This window comes from Coturnix japonica, chromosome 4 (genome assembly GCF_054131305.1).
Source record: "Coturnix japonica strain WE chromosome 4, WE-NBRP24, whole genome shotgun sequence".
NCBI classification, from domain to species: Eukaryota; Metazoa; Chordata; class Aves; order Galliformes; family Phasianidae; genus Coturnix; species Coturnix japonica.
In genome coordinates, this window is record NC_140666.1 from 27,176,649 (window position 1) to 27,199,784 (window position 23,136).

General features: G+C 36.2%; 1 long non-coding RNA gene across 7 annotated transcripts in view; it reads left to right on the forward strand.

Annotated features, from left to right (window-relative positions):
• Positions 1 to 23,136, forward strand: part of LOC107313058 (uncharacterized) — a 200,112-nt gene that overhangs the window by 101,000 nt on the left and 75,976 nt on the right. For 6 of the 7 annotated variants that reach the window (XR_014945723.1, XR_004306928.2, XR_014945724.1 and 3 more), the window contains exons 2-3: positions 78 to 240; positions 12,945 to 13,031. This is a non-coding gene — a long non-coding RNA (uncharacterized LOC107313058). Of the gene's footprint in view, positions 1 to 77; positions 241 to 7,258; positions 7,392 to 12,944; positions 13,032 to 23,136 lie in introns of those variants that run through there. The other variant, XR_001554766.3, reaches the window with a different exon arrangement.

Genomic DNA, 23,136 nt, shown 5'->3' on the forward strand with positions numbered 1-23,136 from the left:
AAGGGAGATTACCAGAATAAAGGTAGATTAAATGGTGAGGTAGGATTCCAATCTGAGATTCTGTTCTGTTGTCCTAGGTTCTGTTTGGCTCCCCACTTGAGGATGCATTTGAAGACAAAAGACATATATGGCATGAGATAACTCTGGGAGCTACATGCAGATGGAAGCCATTCAGAAGAGCTGTGTGTGATTTTGTGGCCCTGCCTCCATACTTATCTCTGCAGTAAAATTAAATCCATGGTAAGAGAATGATGATGCTAGCTGAAATTAAGTGAGAACACTTTGGGAAGCAGAAGTGGACCTTTACAAAGTTACTACGAGTTCTGTTCTGTGCTGGACCAATTTAGAAATTGACATTAGAAGACAGACTAATTATTAATACCATGAAAGTGTTGCCTGTGAGATACTCCCACTAGTGTCTAAGAACTGCTGGTGTTCTCAGAAATAACCAGTGAGTATATGCTATGATGATCTCTTTTTTTCCCCAAGTGTACTCGAGTGAAATGTTCTGTGTTGTTCCCAGGGGAAATTAACCTTAACCTTCCCTTTAAATTTTCATGTGAAAATACACACTTGCCTTTTTATTTTTTTCCTTTTAGAATGAGTAAAATTAAGAGGATAGGCAAAAGGCAATATAAAAATGCTTAAGAAAGTAACTGAGTGCAAAGGAATATCAATAGAAACAAAGCAGGAAAAAAGGAAGCCTCAAGGATGTGTAAGCATTACTCAGCAAAAGCCAAAACCTGTTATCAAAACTATATTATTTAACAGATCCAAAATACAGCATCATAGGAGCTGCTATGAAGATGAACTTCATCCTGGCCAGATCCAGTACAATTAGATTGTTTCTTTTTATTAGTTTCATAGAGTTTCTTTCTTTGCTTTCATTATTTGTTTCATGCTTAGAAATGAATTGCTTTTACTCCAAGATCTTTCTAAGAACAGACATGAGAGTGATATGCTTATAATTTCCTTGGGGAACCTTGTTAGTGTTGCTAATTTTATCCTGAAAACTTCTGTCGTATGGAATACGGGAGTTCAGATCATAAATCTCTGCTCTATCTGATACAAAAACAAAGATTTTAGGTGCTAACTGCCTAAATCCCAGACAAAAACTAATTATTTGGTTCCATGATCATCTAAGTTTTTGGACTGTCTTTGCATTCAGCCATTTGCTTGACTCCCAGTCTGAACTATCCTTTTGAGAATTTTTAATTTTAGTCACTGTGCTACTACAAATGGGGCTGTACTTTGAAGAATCAGAATTTCTTGACGTTTAACCAGAAATGCCAGACAAGTTCTAACCTTTTTCCCAGCCTCACCGCCCCCTTATTTATTTATTTATTTATTTATTTATTGGCTGATTACAACCTGCCTACAATCACACTGCAAATATGTGAATGGGGGCATGCCTAGACTGACAGGTGTAGGCAGGTCTGAGCACAGTTTGGTTCTGCTAAGCCAAAGAAGGGCAGAGAAACCAAAATATAAGACAAAAATTCCAGCTACCTTAGTGCCATCTTTTACACAGCCTAATATGACAGCTCAGAGTTCAGTGTTCTGTAGTTCACCAGCAGGAAGAATTTTTCTGACTGTTAATCCTCAAAGAAGAAAAAATATTGCTTTTCTAACTTGCATAGCAGCTGCAGCTAACCATAGGGATCAAAGTGGTCATATTAATATATGTCATACACTTATTTCCCTGCCTCAGTATCAGCTGTATAAATGGCACAGAATTAAGATTTTTCATGAGATAAGTAGAAATTTGTCATTCCCTCAGCTATCATATTGATTATTAATCTCCCTATTCTCTATGTAGTATAAGTTCAGTTGTCCAAGGCACAATGCTAGATGGAGCATGGTAATCATACATGAGTTCTCCAACATCCTCTGTTTGCAAAATGAATCTTTACTTCCGATGAACATAATACCTTCAGTATTGGTTTGTGGGTTTTTTTTGCACCCCTTCAGAATAGTCACTAAACTGGGGAAAATGACATTATCGCCTATATGCATAATACGTATGTTGAATATTAACAATGAGAAACTGTTTTCATCACTCACATTTTGGCTTAAACTAATTCCACCCCTACTGTCATTAACTGGTGGAAAGAGACAGGTGTGCTGCTGTACAATGTAATTGCACAAAACATCAGTGGTAAATCCATAGTAGGAAATTATTGGTGCTGGCACACTGTGAAAGTGAACTGAACAGATATAGGTCACAGCTTCTGAACGTTAGGCATCTTGGCTGGAGCTGATATTTCAGGAAGCTCAGACAGATGCACAGCACTTTACTGCAGTAATAAGGGATGTTAAAATTTCTTACCCTTCCATCCCTGACTCCCCATATAAATCTGTGTCTGACTAATGAAAAGTAATATAACTAACAAGTGATAGGCAGAAGTGTAGAATGAATGAAGGCTTGTTTCCTGTGGGCTGGTGCTTTGTAGTTGGTTGGTCTTCGTGGCTGAGATAAGCACTGGCATGCAGACTCTCAAGTATCACAAATAAATGTGAGCACCTTCTGTAGCCTTTCTTTCAACCAGAAACTTACATAGTTTTAATCCTGAGTTTGACCATATATTTCTGCAGAATGTATGGAAACATAATAATCTTTGAGATCAACATCCTTTTGTTTAACTTCAGTTGAAACAAGACTTTAAGTTTCAAAGCAATTTAGGAAACACACATGCATATGTACTGAGAGTAAGCTACTTCTGACAGCATAGGAAATTATGGTAGAAATAAGACTGTGCTGTTCATAACTGCAGTTAGTGAGAAGTTAGAGAATACTTTCCCTATGGAGGCATATAGAATTTTGAAAATTGTTTTAATTTCTGTTTTGATAAGTTTGAGCTCAATCCTAGTTTGTGCTTTAGGAAATGATGCCAAATGAACTAGCTGTCTAGGAACTTTCGAAACACAGAAATAGGATGATGGATGATAAAGCAAGAGAATACAGGATTATGGACTTGAAAATTTTAGATTAATGTTGCAATTGCTGAAGCACTTGCTGGCACTAGTCTACAACACTGAGGATGAGATGCTTTGCATAACTTCTATAAAAGCATAGGACCTTCTTCCAAAAAAATATTCAATGTTAGTATGTAATATTTTACAGTTTTTGTGACTTAGCCTTAAAAAGGAATTCCAGATACTTTGGCAATCTTTTTGAAGATCAAAAAAGCAACTTTTTACTGAAAACCAATAATTTGGATTGTATTCATAATACTAATTTAGTACCAGTTAAAGCAGAAAACCTAGTATTTCTCTGAGATAATATACTTTTATGATGCATGTGATTAATGGTTGTATTACATGGTTTATCACAGGATTTAACACCAGTAAAGTATTATTCTTGGCAGATGTCAGTGTCAATGAAATTTGAACCATGGTTTACACAAGTTCTCATAAGAAATTCATCCATGGAAAACTAGAAATGGCCCATTCAGAAATACAGAATAGTTAGAAAAGCGATTGCCTGGCAGTGGCGCTGCCTACCTGCAGCCTACTCTCCAGTCACAGAAGCACAGCTTCTTCGTATTTGTCACTTTAATGTGTACTTGTAATGACTGCAATCAGGCACATCTGCACCTACACAGAGGAATGGTAGCTTTGAGGCTGTTTCTTATAAAGGAAGATATCGTATTTTAAACTGGCAGATAAAATCCCTGAATTTTATCTCTCTGTAGACTCTGTATTTGTGAACTAAATGGTTGTTTCAAAGTTAAACTGAATACTCAGATACATATACTATATTTAACTCTCTCCTGAGTGGGGGAGTTTATTAACAGAGTGAAGGACTGGTTGCCAGCAGCAATAGAACATAAGGGTGTTTAGAATAGGAAACGTTAATTATGCATGGCTTTTTTGTTGTTGCAGTATTTACTGGGTCTGACTGAATTTCTGACATCTTTGCTCTTTTCATTTGATCTCATTGTTCAGAACAGCAATATTTCAAGGTCTACTCAGGTTTTAAATTCAGAAGTAAAAGAGATTTGTTGTAGAAGTGCTCATAATCAGGAGCCAGCATTTTCCAGATTGGTATAGCACATCTGTTCTAACTTCTAATTATGAATAGTATTATCTTGTGATTTTATGAACAGTGAAGTATACTAAAAGAACATGTGGAAATGTGTTTCCTATGCCAGAGGGGACTGTTAACAATCTGCACAGACATGCATCCACAAACTCCATCAGCAACTTTTTTTCCTCTTGCAGTTTTGAGAAGGTCTTTCTGGAATATTTAGAATGACTCCTGCTAGAATTAGATAATCAAAGATACCATGCTTTGACAGTCTATACTGAAGTACAAAAGTACCTTTGATGTATTTCAAGCCTGTCCAGATAGTAATTATTCAGACATCTCATAGGTTTCATATTAAAGCCATAACATTGTGGCTTTTTCTGATTTGCTGTGCCCATACAGAGTTGTCAAAATTATAATACTACTTCTGTGCTAAATCTGCTGCTCTGGGTAGCCCTGCTGCAGACAGGTCTGGGCCCGATGTACCCTGCAACCTTGGCCATCCTGGGTTTCTTTGGACCTCTACTTTTGATCACTATCAGTGATAGAGCTTTGGTGTGACCCTGTGCATTTATTTTCCAGATACCCTGTATGAAGGGACACAAGCCTTTGTTAGCTCATAGGTGCTGCCATGTAAAACATAGCAATTAAATGATTAATAATAGATGCTTCATGACTTTTCACTTCTAAAGTTTTTATTTATCAAGGTTTTATTTATCATTCTAAGGGAATAAAATAGAACTTCCATGAAAGCAATGGTAATTTGATTCAGTGAAAACTCTGGGCATTAAATCAATGTTGGGAAAAAAAAGAGTTTGATCTTTGGGAAGTTGATTCAATCTAGGAGATTTGACATCCACCCCCAGTGCCTTCATCAATTTTAATACTGCAGTTTTACTAAACCAAGGTCCCTCAAACTGATCACGATGTGCTAGTGTTCTCTCTGTAATCTTCAATTAATGTGATTTTTCTTGTTGCTTTTCGTTTTATTTTGTAAGCAGTTTTAAAAATTCCAAAGCTAACTAAACATTAACTGAAAAATGCACTTTAGTAACATGACTATTAATTTTAAGTCTGAATTTGCTTCTGTGACATAGTTCTACAATGAAGTAGTATTTTGGATTGAAGAAATTTTTGTAAAGTCAGGTGGATGTACCAGTGAAATGATGCTCACATCTCTTATGCTGCTGTCAGTGGCTGAAGATCGAGATTAGCTGGATGGACTTTTGCAGTGGCTAAGAAAAGCTGCTCCGTTCTTATGCTTTTACGTAACACTGATGCCTTTGTGAGAAATTTACACTTTTTTTTTCCCCTGGTGTTTTCATCAACTAAAGGAAGTTGACATGGCCCATTAAACTTATGATACATGGTTACGTTATTTAAATAACTTGATATCACTGACATGAGATGAGATGAGTTGTTTTATGGATTATTAGAAGGGTGACCTTAAGGTTTATCATAACAAAATGGAAATTGTTTTTGTTCATTCTGAACATTCTTCAAGAACATATTCTATTTCTTCGGTGTCATAATTCTTCATCAACCTACGTTCTGCCTTTCAAATTAATGCTGCTGGAAAAAAATAGACTTAGGGTTTCTCTCACCAGGCTAGCAAATAAAATGTAATATGCTGGAGTAATTTTTAAGATTAATTTCAGTGATTTTCTAGCTGCCTGCTTTTAAAAGTTATGTGGCATGTCAGCAAGTATGGCACTTCAGTATCTAAATTTCATACTCTACCAAGGACTCCTATTGCATATGTCACGACTGCCAGTAATGTCTTTCATATTTATAATAGCTAATAAATAGTGCAATGTCTTTTCTAAAGACTTTAAATATTAAGCCTACACCAAGGATGTTGTTGTTTTTTTCATCTTGCTTTAATGGTTGTAAAGAGATTCACCAATATTTTCTAAATCTTCCAAACTTATTGAGTTAAATAAGAATCAAGCTTCGTATATATTTTCTGTATTAACATTAATAGTCATGCTGTAGAACAGAATATATCCCTAAGTTTCAGATTCTAAGTTTCAGATTTTGTATCTGGTCTTTTAAACATTCTGGTCTGAATTCTCCTACTTAATAATTTTACAGTTCTGTAGGGCAAAAAAACAAATTATTCAAAAAATATATACTTGCTAATAAATTGGTGTTTGGTTGTGTTGGTTTTTTTTTTGTTTTGTTTTTTTGTTGTTGGTTTTTTTTTTTTTTAGCCTGCTGTCCTGAATGTAAAAGAAAATATGCAAAACTCAGAATTTCCCACAATCTGATGGCACCAGGCACCATTACTTCTCTCCTCCTCAAGTCCAGATGCCTTTATTCCATCATTCCATTAAAAATAAACCAGAGCAAAACACACTGCTCTGGAAACCTGCAGCCAGCAATTGCCATGTACCTTATGCTGTGTTAGCTGTTGGCAGTGAATAGAAGCTCAGCAATGGCATGGCTCTTTGAAGCTAAAAGGATCTCCTGGAACAATAAAAGCAGTGGGGTTTTCCCACCTGGCCTTCCTGATAGACCTTCATAATCTCTAGACAGACCAGCACTATATCATGTGAAGTAAAGCAGTCTTAAATACAGTGGTTAAAAATCCTACCTCCTCTGATTTCCATGAAAAAATCCAAATAGAGACAGGATTTGACTGTGTTTATCCAGACTCCAAGATATTCCTTGATATTTATAGGATTCTGCTATGTAAAGAACTGCTGTTAAAGTTTCTTTGACAGTAATTCGACATCCACCAGCATGCAAGTTGATCCTGACTTGTTTTGGCACAAATAGTAGCAGTCAGCACGAGCCAGAGTTGCATCCAGACCCAAGTCTACAGAGGCACAAACATGTATAATAACATCATCTACCTCCTTTCTTGGCTCTGGCTTTCATAAAATATATCTAAGCTTATCCAAAGGATCTGGACAATTTCCTCTAAAAATCACTTAAACATTGAAAAATTATTTCTTCAATATGCTAAGTGTTAGACAGAGAATTCATGGTGTGATATAAATGTTTTACTAGCACTCATTTAGGATGACCTTACATTACTCTCATCTGGCACAGCCATAATTGAGTCATATGGTTATCCTAAATGCACATCAAGGATGTATTCATGCTATGATGCACCAGTGAGGCCAGCAGGTCATCGGAGAGGCAAGTATGAAATACTTGACAAGAATGACTCGCTTCTGGAATGTAACTCTGGCTCCTGATACCTCTTTCTTTCTGTGCTCTGCAAGGGCTGGCATGTTTCTGAAGCAGACTGGAACACCACAGGGGAAAAAAGTACAAAAAAAATAATTTGCCTTTGTATGATGAAAAGTTGATTTGAGGCTATTTAAGTCTAACCAGCAAGCAACTATGACAGGTAGGATTAGCAAACATTTACGGGTAGACAAGATGAAAAACAAGATGTGCATTTCTGTAACTTAATGGTATGCTTAGGTATCAGCCAAAAGCCTCAACAAAGCCTCAATTCACAGTAAAATAGTTTTAATAAAGCTATTTATTCTAGCCTTTGGAATTTACAAGGATGTAGTAAGGAAATCTAATATGTGAAGCTGTGTGGCTTGCAATACAGCTCCCTGACATTGAAAATAACCAATTGGTAAACATAAGTTACTACATAATTAGGGAGGGGAGGAATGCTCTAACAAACCTTTTCTTTCCACAGCCACCTCTTCTGCTAGCATGCTGAACACTGTCATGAGATGGTGCTTTGAAAATCTGGTGTCAGAACAGTAGTTTCAATGCATTTATCTTCTTTCTTTAGTGACTCCCTCTACTGCTGTGTACTTACCTTTCTTAGCATGTTTCAGTGTACTGTTCTGAGGCAGGGATATACTCTCACACACATGAGATTTTTTATGAGCCTACCACAGTTTTGTGCAAAGCACCATAGCTGTGAAAGAGGCTGAAAGGGATTGACCTGCAATCTGTTTGTGCCTGAAAGGAAAATAAAAGGCTAAATAGATCATAGTAGTTTCTTGTCTTACTATGGCCATGCAAGTAATACTGTGAGAAAAGGGAATAAATTGAATGCAACTCTGGCTGGCAGTTGGAGAATGAGAAGATCCTGTAACGAAAAGCTACTATATTAACTCCCATGAGTGACATTCCTTGTGGACTTCCTTTGGTTCTCACCCTGAATACATAGGATTCCTTTCTTGCTTTTTCTCTCTATTATTTATGATTTCTCACTTTTATAATTTTGTCTGTCATTATTTCATATGAAGATCATCTTCTGACTAGTAGTGTAGGTTATATAACAACGATAATATTTAATGTTCTATAGCAGTTTCACCCAGAACACTTCACTTCATATAAATGTGATACCTTTGAAAAGCAGACACTTCTGGAAATGCAGATGAGTTAGGATAATGATGAAAATTTGAGACTGAGGAAAAGGGCATACTATTCTTGTTACTAAAGGTGCCATTTTATCATTAACATTCATGCAAAAATTAAAAAGCAGAATTTCTGTTGTAATTTTCTTTTTCAGTGATGCTGTAATTGTGCAAGGTTCAGTCACAATTCCATTCACAACATTCTGTCTGTTCCCTTTGACTGATGAAGATTTGGAGTGACTGAATCACCAAGAATATTTGAACCTGTGGTGCCAGACAGTCTAAGCCTGCAGTATTAAGATATCCCTTTCCTGATTTCTCTTTTTTCTTTTTTCTTTCTTAATGCAGTGTCTTTTTTATCTTTACTTAAAATTTCCCCTCTTTTGTGCCAGGATATTTGGCAGCTACTGGGATTTTTTTTATGGGTAGAGTAGTTATGCATTTACTGGGCTATAAATTCACCGCCTTTCTTTTAATTCCAGTCAAATGAACCACTTGCCTAATGTTTGTTTTCCCTTTTGTTTCTCCAGTAAATATCAGAATTAGGATTGGCTGGTTTGCATGTTGTGGTTATTTACTTGCTCTTAACCCTGCTAATGTGAGGTACCTTTGCTATTAAATAGCTTTGCCCTAGAAATATGCAACTACAGTCATCCTTGTCACAGGATACAAGACAGACATCAACACACTGACCCAGGTGCTCAGATTCAGCTGGCAAAACAGAAATTCATGCATTTTATGACTGCAGGAGAAAAGAAAAGCAAACTGAAGGTGCTATATGATGCTATCTTATTATATGTTAACATTATTTATGGGTAACTCACTTTTCAAAATTTCAGTAGAAATGTTTATTCAGATGAACCTAAGCAGGTTAAGATGCATTCCCTATAACTCTGAACCTCAGCTACACACCTGTATTAGATTTAATTATGTTCATTTACAGCTGCAGAAGAGAGGAAGATGCTTTCAAGGCCTAATTTCTCTCATCTCTTTTAAATTCCTGCTTTAGGAGGAAAGGAATCAAAGTCACAGTCCCAGTGCACAAGCATGCTACAACATGGTGTGTGTATTCGTGCCTGTCTTTCTCAATAGCTGTTTCAGCCTGGGCAGAGCAGGGACGGTAAAGACAGGGGAACTGACTAAAAAAATAAACAAGCCAAAATGATAAATCATCACCATTAAGCTCAAATGATTGTTGAAGATTACATCTAGAAGACTAATATGTTACTTAATATGACCATTAGTAATAAAACTGAAATTCCACCTGGGACTGCCTAGCTGTGATAGGCAGCAGTTAACCTAGTGCACTATTAACTATGGCAGCAGATAACGTATAGGTGACTCTGGGTCTTCACAATCCCTATTGCTATTGAGAAGTGACAATAGGAAAATCCCATGACATTTTACTTCAGGTTTAGGCATTGTGACTTCTAAGAGCTAAGATGAAATATTAAAAATAAATAAATAAATAAATACAAAAACAATTATTTTTTCATTCTTTTAATCAGCATCAAGGTGCTGTTTTAGGAATGGCAGCAGCCTTTGGAGATTCAACAGCATGATTACTATTTTTAATAGCCCTTATAATTATTGCAAGTGATATCTATTTTATTTTGCTCTTATTCAAGGAGGAATACGATTGTTACTCTGTACCCAGAGGAACCCAGTACACAAACTAATCAGAGTAAAAAGTTCTATAATGAGCATGTATGTGTTCTGATCAGGTGGCAAACCACTCCACTTTCTGTAATCCAGATTGCCTTTGATTTTGTCTTTGAAGCTTTTGCTTTTCTGTAGCTGAGGTAAAGCTGTGACACAGTCTGTGCTTTCAGAGAAACTTCTTTGGTTTTGAAGCAGATTGAGAAATGGATGACACATTACTCATTTAAAGGCAAGGATTCCATTTTTAGAATAAATTGCTCTATTTTCAAAACAGAAGCTCTTTTGGTGTATTCAGAGATGCAATAGTCTCTAGGATAACTACCTTTTGTATTTTCCCCTTTTTCTCAATTATTTGAGGTTTTTCACAGGACTTAATAGTGAAAAACAGTTTAATACTGGCATAGCTCCATGCCATATTTTTCCCCAGTTCTGAACCACAAGAGAAGGAATAGAAGTTAAAAGGTTTATCAGGCATGGGCTAAGTGCTAAATCATAGACGAGGTTTTTCTTAGGTCTGCAAGTGCCAGGAAGGTAATGGATAATGGGCTGGTAGTAAGGTGTCATGCCAGGGGAAAATACTGCCATGCCACTGAAGTCCCAAAAGGAGGAAAAAAAAAAAAAAAAAAAGTTATAGCACAGGAAGGTTATTGCCAACAAGCAGTGGGATCAAGTAAATGAGTGCAGCTGCCAAGCAGCATCAGGAGTGTGAGTTTTATGGGTGAGAGCTTCGTTTTCTAATTCTGACTTTCACAATTGAATAGTAATGTACCAATGCTAATTTCTCCAGTCAGGCATCCTGAGGTGCTTTCTCTCAGTGTTACCATGATCACTAAGTAGGAGTCACAGGAAATGTGTGGCTGAAATTTCCCTCATGGGGCTGGATAAAATACAGAAGTTCTGTAGAAAATTTAGCTTTTATTTCTTTTGGTATAATTCTCTCATTAATATATTTAAATACAGCTCTTTATGTATGTGTTTATTCTTTACATGATACAATCCATACTTCAAACTTGACGCTTCAGGTATTTTTACTATGCCGTAAAACAGTGCTGATCCTCCCTGCTGACGTAGAACAAACTGCCTCACTGGTTTGTTGGCAGGGGGGAAAAAATGGAAACACAAAGACACATAAATGTTTAATACAGAAGTAATTTTTAGGTTTTTTATTATTATTATTCTCATTTGAGAAACTGTGATACATTAGCATATAATGAATGAAATTCACATCTCCACAATCAAAGAGGGTTAGTATATAACACAGCACGATTTTAACCTACATCAGAGCCAAATTTATAGGAAATTAAAAAGCTGTAAAACCTGGGAAACAAATTGCAGTAAAATATTAGCTTTTTCTTTTATTGACAGACTTTTGCAGATATTCTAATGTGAATTACTAATATGCATGAAATATATTTCAAAGAAATACTTGACTGAAAATTGTACTTAAAAGTAACTATTTGTTGAGCTCTACATAAGTTTAAAGAAGAAGCTGCTTTTAAATTGTTACTTCACTAGCCAAAGAAATCAGAGGGGAAAAGGATGGTCTAGAGTCTATCTAGAACTAGAGATATAAACCACATTTCCCATTCTACCAAACGCACTAAGTAAATTCTTGAATACGTTGCTTAATTTCCATCAGCCTTCAGCTTGGCTCAGCAGCATTCATACATCTCATGAACCAGTAATGAAGAAAACTGCAGTAAAGACTGTAGAATAACTGTGCAAATGGCCATTTTATATGTATTTACAACAGCTGAAGGATTTCAGCTCTACCATTGGAACAGGGAATTCACACAGCTGAAGGGCCATTTTGCCTGTATTTCTAAGAGCTGAGCACCTTCAGCTGTGCCAATTTCTCTGTTGCAGAGGCAGAGAGAAAGAATAATCTAATGCATACTTGCCTACTTTCCTTTGCAGTCTGTGCATATGCTAGCCTGAAAGTAGGAATCCAGTTTACCATATCCAGTTATTTTTTAAAAGTATTCTGGGAACTGAAGCTTCCGTACCTTATTCTAAGGTTTCCAAATAATAAAAGTTTGAACCTGGTTTTCTGAAATGCACTTATTCTGCTGAGGAGGAAGGTATGTTGTAGATGCTTCTTTGATCTGCCTCTATGGATTCCTTCCTAAGCCACTGCAGTTGGTAAAGTTTTCCAGTGTGTTTTTTTTCCTGTCTGCATACTGTAGCAAAGTCTCTGCTATATGTCACTGCCTTTGTTGCTGATGATTATGTCCTTGTTTCTTTTCTTTTCTTTTCTTTTCTTTTTTTTTTTTTTTTTTTTTTTTTTTTTTTTGTGTGTGTGTGTGTGTGTGTGGTAGATACTACTGTTTTCCTTTTCTCTTACTGCTTCATTTTAAAACAGAAAGGAAGAGTCTTTGTATGGGGTAATGTAACTTGTAATGTGACGTACTGACAAAATGCAATGCATTCACATGGAAACAATTTTGAAACTTAGGGATGTATTTTTATGATGAGTTATTACCTTAGTCTGACTCTAGCATTAGCCATACCTTAACCTAATGCATTACCATAACTATTACACTTGCACAAACACCTCATTTCAGACTCCGTGTTTACTTTTGAAATGGCAAAACACTCATTACAAGCTCCGTGTATTTGCTATAAACCCAAGTAAAAATAATATCTGACACTTAATAAGCAAACTGTCTTCTTCCCAAAACACCATAAATTAAAAGTATCATGTAGTGTAACTTCACAATGGAAATGTGAGGGCTATTTGTTAAAAATTTATCTGTCTAAACCTGTTACTCTGCATACAATTAAGAACCAGCAACAGTGTTTAAAAAAATGAAAATTAAAAAAAGCCTACTTATGAACTGTTAGAGAATTATCCCTTTGCCGTGTTCTTCAGCACAAGTATGAGAGGTTAATGGTGATTACTGCTCTTTTAGGTTGCTGGCTGGAGTTTGTTCCATTCTACAGCTGGAAGAGGCTTTCCCACTCAGTATCTTCTTTTATGCCATTTCTTGGATTTGCAGGTAGGACAAGCTGCAGTATCAAAACGTTTGTAATTGAAAAGCTGCAAGTTTGATTTATTTACTTGTATTCAGTGGTGGTTCTTGTGTTTTTCTTAGGAAGTAAGGGAAAACAGAGTCAGTATTACTGGAATATCATAAAGCTTTTAATAAAAATGCTGTTGTTAAGAAGAATGGTAAATCTAGGTTGTACTTTGCAGGTGTGCTCTGAAGGAAAATGACTTTCTGTTTATATGGGCTTAGTGCTCATGCTTTGGACATACTGTAAATAATTGGAATGGTGGTACCTGGCTCAGATGTAAGAGTCCTAGTATTTGCACATGTTTCTTTCTGGCTTACAAAAATCTTCATATACTTTTAGGTGTGTGAAAATGAGTTCTTTTGAGGTTTCCTTTTACGCTATGGATTGCAGTAGTATTGTCAATAAATGGTCTTGCTGTATTCCTTGTTATATAATGTACTGCAATTGCTTTCCTCCTACTTAGGTATATGCACTTCAAAAGTAATAAAAATTAGAGAGTCCAGTGGACAATGTTTTTGTACTAATGTAACACTTAAGAAACTAACTAACTAACAAAACCCATAATTTTTATTTATGCTATTGATGATGTTTTAAAAGACAAGCTGAGAAAAGATGTTTTTACCAAGTAAAAGAGATGTGGTCACTGGAAAAGGCGCATTGCTTTTCACTTGATACCTACCATGCAGTATGAAGAATGAGAACTTGGAATAAATGCATGCAAAAGCTGATAGTGTGCTTTGCTGCATGTAACTGTATTGTTTGAGGTTCTGCATTTCCCATTTCTTTATTTTTATTATTTGTTTATTTTTTCTTCAGACCTTTAGAAACAGTGTCATATTGTTAGAGACTGGGAATCTCATCCTGGTGTTGTGTTTAGAAGATACAATTGTATTAGCTTCTCTTCTGTTTGGTTTTGATGATATTTGCATCTAGATGCAGCAACTGGTTTGCCTCTATTGATGTTTAATTTTTCAGGTCTCTCTTCTGTCTCCCACTCTTCAAACATTCTGGACTTCTATGCTCTACTTGGCATTTTCTCAGTGGTTTATGTGTTTAAAGTGGCCAAGAGAGAAACATTCCTAAAAGAAAGAGAGGCGATTTGACTGTGCTGTTTTGTGCTTGCATCTGGGTGACTGGTGGGAAGTCTTATAGAGTTTGGACTTGTCTGGGGCATTGAGTGTGAGAGCAAATGCAGTCTGTTTTAAGTACCCAGCCTAAATTTTGTATAGTACAGATTCTACACTTTTTCTCCTCATTTACTTAGCATTGAGTTTTCTGGATATGAAGACACAGAAAACAGAACTGTGCATGTGATCTTAGAAAACAATTGGGCCTCATTTTGTTTTAACCTGGAAAATGCAGAAGTGATGAAGTAACAGGGAAAGCTGGGGCAAAAGAAAATCTCTTCAGACTGAAAACTCTATAGCAGAAAATCATTATTTTTGTACTTATTTTCCTTTCTCCTGCAGTGTAAATCACATGCTTCGTTGTGAGTTTTGCTATTTGGCAACATTTTTTCTTTATTCTTTTTTTTTTTTTTTCTTTTTCCATCCAATAAATCCTTACCAGCCAATAAGAAGTGGGGATGAAGGATACCTTTCTGAATCTATGAATCTCTGAAATCAATGAGAAGTCTGCTTGTTAGATTATATACTTCAGAGTTGAAAAATGTCTAATTTGTTACTCAGTACATCTAGCCAAAAAATGCTCAAACCCATCTTCCCACAGACATAATCACAGTTTTCTTAAGCTTTCTCAAATAAAACTTCTGAACTGTTACTTCTTTGAAGGTATTCAGAGAATGGAAGAACTGTGTTCATGGTGAAGGAGTGTGAGCTTCTAAAAGTGCAGGGAATGGTTTCTTCTAGTTGCTTTCTCTCTGTGCCATGGGGATCTGACAGAATTTGAGTAGCTAGTAAGTGAAGGCACCTGCTGGAAATTCCACCCCCAAATGTATTTCTTTTCCAAAACTACTCTTTGGTTCCCTGCCAGGGACCTTTCTCAGTCTGCTTTTGTTCAAATGAACTCAGACATGTTTATTTCATGCGTTCTCCACGTTGAAGCGATATGGCTTACAGACAGCTCAGTGAAAACAAAGAATGAGGCCCCAGACTCAGTACTTTCTGAGGGAAGAGTACGTTGCTGCCTAAGAATTTGGGATGGTGTGTGAAAGTGGTTTTATGGTTTTACTTTGGATGTGCAAAGTAATTTGAGGGTTCTGTAGTGGTTACATACCATTCTTGGAGCTCATGCTTGCTGTCGTTTTGACAGTGATGATTGAGAATCACCACAAGGTCACTTTGTGGTGTGCAAACATTTTGTATACAACTCTGATCCTCTAGAAGATACTTTAGATTACTTAGACTATTCTTGACTGTCTGTCTACTTGGTCTGCCTATATGATGAAAGAGTACAAAAGTACTTGGTTTTTTAAGCATTTTATGAGACACCATTTATTAAAAAGTGTTAAGGTTACAGTGGGAAAGCAATAATCGTTTGATAAGAACAATAACAAAGCTATAGACTGTGTGGAATGTTGTTAAACATTGTGTTGGACTTAATAACTCAGTGCTTTCTTAATACTGATGTGAGATGCATATTAAAATAGCTTATATGGATTGGTTTGACTTACTTTAATGTAGGGAGCAAAAAGAAAACTTGGAAGGGGACAGTAGTTTTACTGAAAAGACCAGATAACATAATAAGATTACCTGTAAAAAGCCAACATAAATCGTTAAGCATATTCAGAAACTTACGAGAACTTTCACAAAGGACATTTTGTTATCAAATGCTACTAATGTAAACTCTGGTATGGAACAGTATTAAAATTTTCCATGCTTTCTAAATAGTTTCAGCAGCATGCAAAAACCAATTTCTTGTACATTTTGTTATGAGCTTTTAAAATAACTTCAATTGAATTGTCACAGCAGTGTTAGGTGTCCTTCATAGGATTGTATTTTGCAATAATTTTCCCTCTGTAATATTAGGTTGTTGGGCATTGTAAGTCCCGGTGAGCTTGGTGAGTGAAAAATAGACTGTCATGAAATCTAAATTCCAGAGCTGTCAAATCTAGGCACAGAAATGTTAACTCTTGTTTGGTTCTGCAATATAACAGTCTTGTGTAATGCCAAAAGTAATATCAACTTACTTGATTTCTAGATGAAACCTCGTCATCATTAGTACCCCCAAAAACCTAAGCAGATGAGGAAGCTAAACAATGAAAGAAATGGCTGTTTCTGGGGAATTTTGGCAATTAATTTTAGAATTACTATTCATGATATCAACCTTGGCTAAGATTTTCATTAAAGTAATGCAAAGGTCTTGGAAGCTGAACTGAGCCTGATTAGTGCTGCTGCCAAGTACACTGCAACCTTCTGTTTTGCAAGGAATTATGTGTTCTGATTTATGATATATTTTTGAGACAATGGAAGTTTTTAAGCATGTATGCAGCCTCTACTGACCTTAACTCTAGGAACTTCTGTGCAGCACTGATAATGGATTTAATGCTTTAAGTCCTCAGATTAGGATAAGGATAGGCTTCCAATTAGATATACTGGTGGCGTACCCTAAGAACAAGAGAAATTCCTTGCAGCTCTGGAGATACTCTAAGAGACCTGTGGATTTCTCTCAAAATGCAGAACTAAATAGATTAGAAGAACTGACAATATAGAAAAACCTTTTGGCCAGAAGAGAAGAGCCAAAACAAGTGTACCTCCTTTGGTAAATGTAAAAGGAGAACTGGCTTCAACAGATGAAGAGAAGGCTGAGGTTCTGAATGAGTTCTCAAAATGAGTTATGAAACACTTAAGGAGTGGAAAAGTCCAAAATGCTGTGCAGGGCAAAATTAGCCTGTATTCTTTTTAGTGGAGATAGGGAAAGGAGAACAAAGCACATCTGTCTGTCAAAACAAAAACACCTAAGAATATGAAAAATTTTCTTCCAGGTTTTTTCTGTAATGGAAACCAAGGTTGGGAAATTAGAGAAAACTAGTCTAAGTGTTGCATCATAGTAAAGTGACACAATGCTCAGTTTGTAGAAAGTAATAGCTAAAGAGTAATCATCCAGAGACAGCACTTTACTGAGCGATTTCATTAAAACTGCTGTTGGTTTCACATTTGCCAATAGCAAACTACCAGGTTTTCATTGCTAAGGGTTCCATTTGTTTGTTGGTCTTTGTTGTTTCCCAGGTTGTCTTTTTGCTAACAGTTATAAATTATCCAGTCTGGAAGCTGCCCACCTGTGCATAAAAATTGCCTTCAGCAAAGAAAGAAGTTTACTGCTCTTTGGGTGTAGATGTTGAAGGGAGCTTCCCTGTGATAGCATAACTGCTTTCAGTGGTTTTCCAGAAGGGACAGGGACCTTTTCCAGAAGGGACAGAGCTCAGTGATATCTCCAATAAGAGAGGGAGAAAAGCTTGCAGAAACAGCTGTTGACACTGCAGGTTGAGTAGACAGATGAGCTGTGGGGTGTCTGCTGTGCTCTTTTCCAGCCAAGGCACGGGGCCAAGCTATCTGACAGCATATACTCCGTTTGCTGCCTGATGAATTGGCCTGGTGTTCACATATCAAGACTATCGCTTCTGTCTTCTGAAATGGTCTCCTACAGAGTTCAGGGTTTGGCTTGGGAGACTGACAAGATCTAGCACCAGGGCTTTGGGCTAAATCCTTCAGTGTATCATTTCTGCAGAGGGGCAGCTAAATGGCCAGGAATTCTGGGCTTGACCCAATGCCAGTTAAAATCAGTGGACTTTCTGCTAAACAAAAATTACCAGTCCTAGTGGAATTTGCAGTGGCTTTAAAATAGCTATTTGGAAATCCACATTCTCACAGTTTACCTTCCCAAAACAAACAAGCAACAGAAGGCACAAGGTTTTCAAACTCTAGAATTAATTTTGTATGTGTCGGTGATCTTTTTTTTTCTTTTAAACTATATAACTTCAATAAATCACTGTATCTAACTACAGTGTGGGCAGCAATTATCTCTGACACAGAGAATTTTTGAATGTGGTTAAGTTAAAAACAAAAAACAAAAAAAAAACAAAACACCTTTCATCTGTATCCTAGCATGAATTCTCCCATTTGAAGTATAGTTATGATACCAGAGGAAACTATGTGATTATTTATTTTACTTATTTTTGAGTAGGAAGCCTCTTCTAAACAGAGCATTGAATATGTGGAAAGGTCAGAAAAAAGGCAAATGTCTGTCAGAAAAACCAGTCTCCTCTGCATTTCCATGTAGTTGAAACTCCAAGGCTTTTTTAAAGAAAAGGTGATGAGTAAAACTTCAGAGTGTATATAAGTACATAATAAATCTAAATGTGAACTCTGCAGCGTGACCCACTGTAGAGCAGAATGGATCTCAAAGCTTATGACTTTAAGGTCTGTGGCAAGATTTTGTAATCGTTTCCCCAGTTCTGCTGCATAAATTAATCAGCTGCTGCATATACTTTCATTCTGGAGTACCTGAGTAACTTATGTTACAGAATGGCAGCCAGATTTATGGAGATGTATTAGCTCTTGTGAGATAAATATATAAAATCCTGTTTGTAGTCCCAAAAGCAAATAAAATAAATGCAAAGGTGAGAGGAATCTGCCTGTATGTTTTATCCTTAATAGTTGTATGACAGAGGTGTTTGTGGGAATAAGAACTATCTTTGTGGTAGAAAGGAAAATACTAATTTGATTACGTGAATTTCTATGTCCCCTCAGTTTGTTAGTTGTAATCATTCTGAGCTTTTCATTGACATGTCTACCCTGAAATAAATGAGCTCTGGCTTTTCTTTACTGTTATAATCATGCTTTACTTCTATCCAGATGTATTTTGTCTGAACTCATCATGTTAACTAACTCATTTAGCAACTATTGTAAAAATAAGAAAAATATTTGAGGGCATAAATGGCATTTATGCCTTTATATATTTCAGATCTAACCAAGTTCATAATTGGATTTGCAGATCAAAATGGTATTAATATGAATTGACTCCAATGCCACGCGCAGGTGTTCCATGGAGTTTGGCTAAAAGGAGGCTAATTTTCAAGTCTTTGTTTCTACACATATCTGAGCATATCTGTTAACGTTCTTGTTTATGAATTTTGCAATATGATCTACTTTGCTATGGGGGGAAAACATTATACTTCAGATATAAATATTAATGTGTCTCATTCTCAGCTGAGGGATCAAGCTGATTCAGTTTTATTCCATTCATTCTTAATGACTTTAAAGGCCAGCGTAAAACAGTTAACTTAGTTTTTTCAGAAAAAGAATTGGTCTGACTTTACATGGGGCTCTCAGGCTACACAGACTGTAGAGTTCTCTATTTTTCTCTTTGTTAATGGCTTTTACAAAAAGTAGTTTGGATTTTGAGAACGCTAATCTCTTCACCCTTGTTACGCAAAGTCTAAAGGATTTCTCTTTTCCCCTGAAGTGTCTGGCTACATGAACAGATTACCTACCTGTTTATCATAGACTCATTCTCAGGATGTGACAAATTTCAGCGCATCACTGCTTCCTATTAAGCAATATTGTCAATATTTAGAAGAGCTTGTTGGAATTTTCCACTGCTTTGTGACAAAATGATTATTTACTGCATGTCTGGCAGACTTGCTGCAGATGCCTTTCTGATATCTCATTCCTTTTAGGAATTAAAAGAATATATTTTATATCTCAGGTCTAGGTAATATATAAGTAAGATAACTTATACATTAAGTTACTGGTGTTTTTCTTTCCATCTGAGTACCAATTATTGTTGCCTCAAATGTAAAATTAATGGAGCAGTTACAGAGTTTTCTAATAACATGTTAAGTATTTAGAAGCTCTAGTTACAGGTCTTGTATTATGTATTATATATGTTGGCTTTGGTAACTTCTCCATCCCTGTCAGTGAAAAGTAGTGTTCTTAGGCACAGTGTATCCGTTCTTGTTAATTGGTGTCACCTATTTTAGTTTGTAGGAGTAGGGGTTGTTTTTGGTTTTGTTTTGTTGTTTGTTTTTTTTTTTTAATGGGGTGGGGGTTTGGGGGATGTTGTTTCATTGGTTTGAGGGTGCTGGGGTGTTTTGGTTTTTTTTGATCCTTTGTTCCTAGATATTATTTGAAGCTTCACCTCTGCACGTAGATTGAGGTAACATCATGAAACCTGCAGCATCTCAGGGGTGTCCTTTCTTCTATGGTTGTGCACAGCTCATTTGTTCTAGCAAAAAGTGGTGTAGGAGTAACTTATATTGTTGGGTCAGTTAAACACATTTGGGAGACTGAAAAAAAAAAAAGGTGTTGAAGGACATTGGTTTCTGAGGATTAAAGAAAGGGATGAAAATGGTTCATGTGTTTCAAGCACAGCTGGTTACACTCAAACACATTTAAATTGTGACTAGCTGGAGAAGGCAGATGGGCCACACGACCTGTGTGTTCTATTCCTATGTGTTTTTCTTGTTTCAGAGATTCAGGAGAGCTTCCAAGTGTAGTGTTTTTCTGTGTTTGTACATGTGCCTAGTTACTACAGTATGTTTGCCAACTTGACACAGGTTGAGAGGTCAGCAGGAAAGAAAACTGTTTTGAGATGCTTTTGTCAGAAGAGATAGACAGAAGCAGGAATATCAAACTTCTGTAATTTCTGTTGACTGGATTCCTGTCATAGTGTTTTCTACGACATGCTAAAAAAGAAAGCAGCAGGAGGATATCTGTTTCTAAGCATGCAGAAATATGCATATCATGGGATACTGGAAGCTACTTCTAATCTATTTTATCTCCTGATGTTTCAATGTGCAGTAGTTAAAGCTAGCTCGGTACTTTCTGAAGGGCTCTGCAAATGTGTCATCAGGCACAGAAACTTCATACCTGGCTGAAAGTGATGTCAGGATAAAAAGAGAAATGTTATATAACCTACTTAGTTGAAAGGTTGGATGTTAGGGGGGAAGTTCTTTACTAGGAGAGTGGTGAGGTCCTGGAACAGGCTGCCCAGGGAGGTTGTGGATGCCCCATCCCTTGAGGTGTTCAAGGCCAGGTTGGATGGGGGCAACCTGATCTAGTAAATGTGGAAGTTTGGTGTCCCTGCCAGGCAGGGGGGTTGGAGCTTCGTGATCCTTGAGGTCCCTTCCAACCCTGGTCATTCTGTGATTCTGTGAAAGAGCTTGCTTGATAATGGGAGTATTTTGTATAAATGTAAGTTAGCTTTCCTTTCCCCAGTTTTTGTTTGGTCTTGCCAACCTCTAAGCCAGAAGGCAGTAAAGTTGCAAAAGTTTACCCCAGTGAAAATATCAGAGCACCCAGTTTGCATACAAGACATCTCATTGTAGAGTCAATCCTAATGTGTTGTTTTCCAGCAGAAGTCTTAAGTTTCCTAATGCAAGTGTCCTTTCATTCAGATAATTTTTCATAGCTAAAGTGAAACATAAAAGACACATCTCTTACATGATATGCAGTGTAATTTTTATTCTAATAGCTGAGCCAGTCATCTGACAGAGTTACCTGAGGTTTGATGTATAACAATGAACAGAGAATAATCAAACTGAAGGGAGAAGTACTGGCATAAAAGAGGTGGAAGACTAACGAAGTCTGTGAAACCAGAATGGATCGGTACCTTGAGAAGTGTCATTGTAAGGCTGAACAAGTTATGGGAAAGAATTTGGTTAGAGTTCCTCTAAACCTCTTGCGTGACTAAGACCAAAAAAATGGGAATTCAGGTCTTAGTCATGAGTATAGAATGCAGTACTTCACTTCCATATGTTTTCAACACATAGTTAGATATGTTGCTTTATTAACATACTATGATATTATAGCCAGCTATTTACCTGTGAGCAGGAATGTAAAATTCAAAGATCAATTCACATTCAATTTTTTTTCCTCTTCTAAGAATATTGATTGACTGTTATATTGCCTTTTAAGATCTGCCTTTTAGTCACTACAAAAGCACTTAATAATTTACAATTTACAATTTGAGAAACAGAAAAGGACTCTCAGAAAGTGCAAATTTTAGCTAGAGCAGTGCTAAGCCATGTGTTAGTGGTTTGCATGTGTACTTAGAAAGGAAGATTCAGTGGCTTTCCCAGTGGATGTTATAGGAATATTAAGTAGTATTGCATTTTTGCATAAGATTTTAAATTCAAGATACTTCAGGCTTATTACACTGTCTCTTCATTCAGCATTTTAAAACCTTGTAAAGAAGCTATGGCAGTATATCCATGTGATGTTGTTTAGTTCAGTGCCTGATGCATTTTGAATGAGTCAAAGACTGAATTACAATGAAAATTCTGACTTCTAAAAGTCCTGTTTTGAAAAGTTCACTTTGCCATCAAGTAAAAATTGTAATTAAGAAGATTTTTTAAAATAGCAGAGTTTATATCAGGTAATACATGGTTTTAAACTGAGCTTTAAGACCTTCTTACCAGTGGAAATTTTGCTTCATCAAATATGAAGTGATGACCATGTGTGGTACACTTATCTCTTCTTTCATAGAATATTAATGTGGAATAAGGCCCTGTCTATTCTCTGTAATACAGAACTTCCTAGGGTCTGCAAGATCTGCCAGATTCTTGTATTTTCTTTCCCCTTTCAGGACACTTATCTTGGTTATTATAACAAATGATCACAGCACAAAGCTAATAATGTCCCAAGGAATTTTATATATTATATATTTTTACATATATATTTATATTATATAAATATAATATATAATTTATAATATATTATAATATAATGATATAAATAAATAATATATAATTTATATTATATATATGTGTGTGTGTATGTATATATAAAATATTATGACATCCACCCTTCTAAAACCAACTCTAATCTTTATGGTAGAATGAAAGTATAGGTAAGAATTCAGTTCAATTTCATGCTCTGACAGAGAAAATAACTCCATGGGAAATAGGAACTTATTAATGACTATCACTCCTTGTCAGGGTTAGGCATAACACTTCTAAACATGTTCTAAATATACTTGGAAACTCTGAGAATTTTTAAAGAAGACTGAAGCAAAGTGTTTTTTAAAGTCATCTTTGACATACTATTGCCACATCTTATTAAAGAAAATATATCAGAGTTCTGGATGAATCATTTTCTGCAGAGGAAAGCTGGATTTATAGTTTTG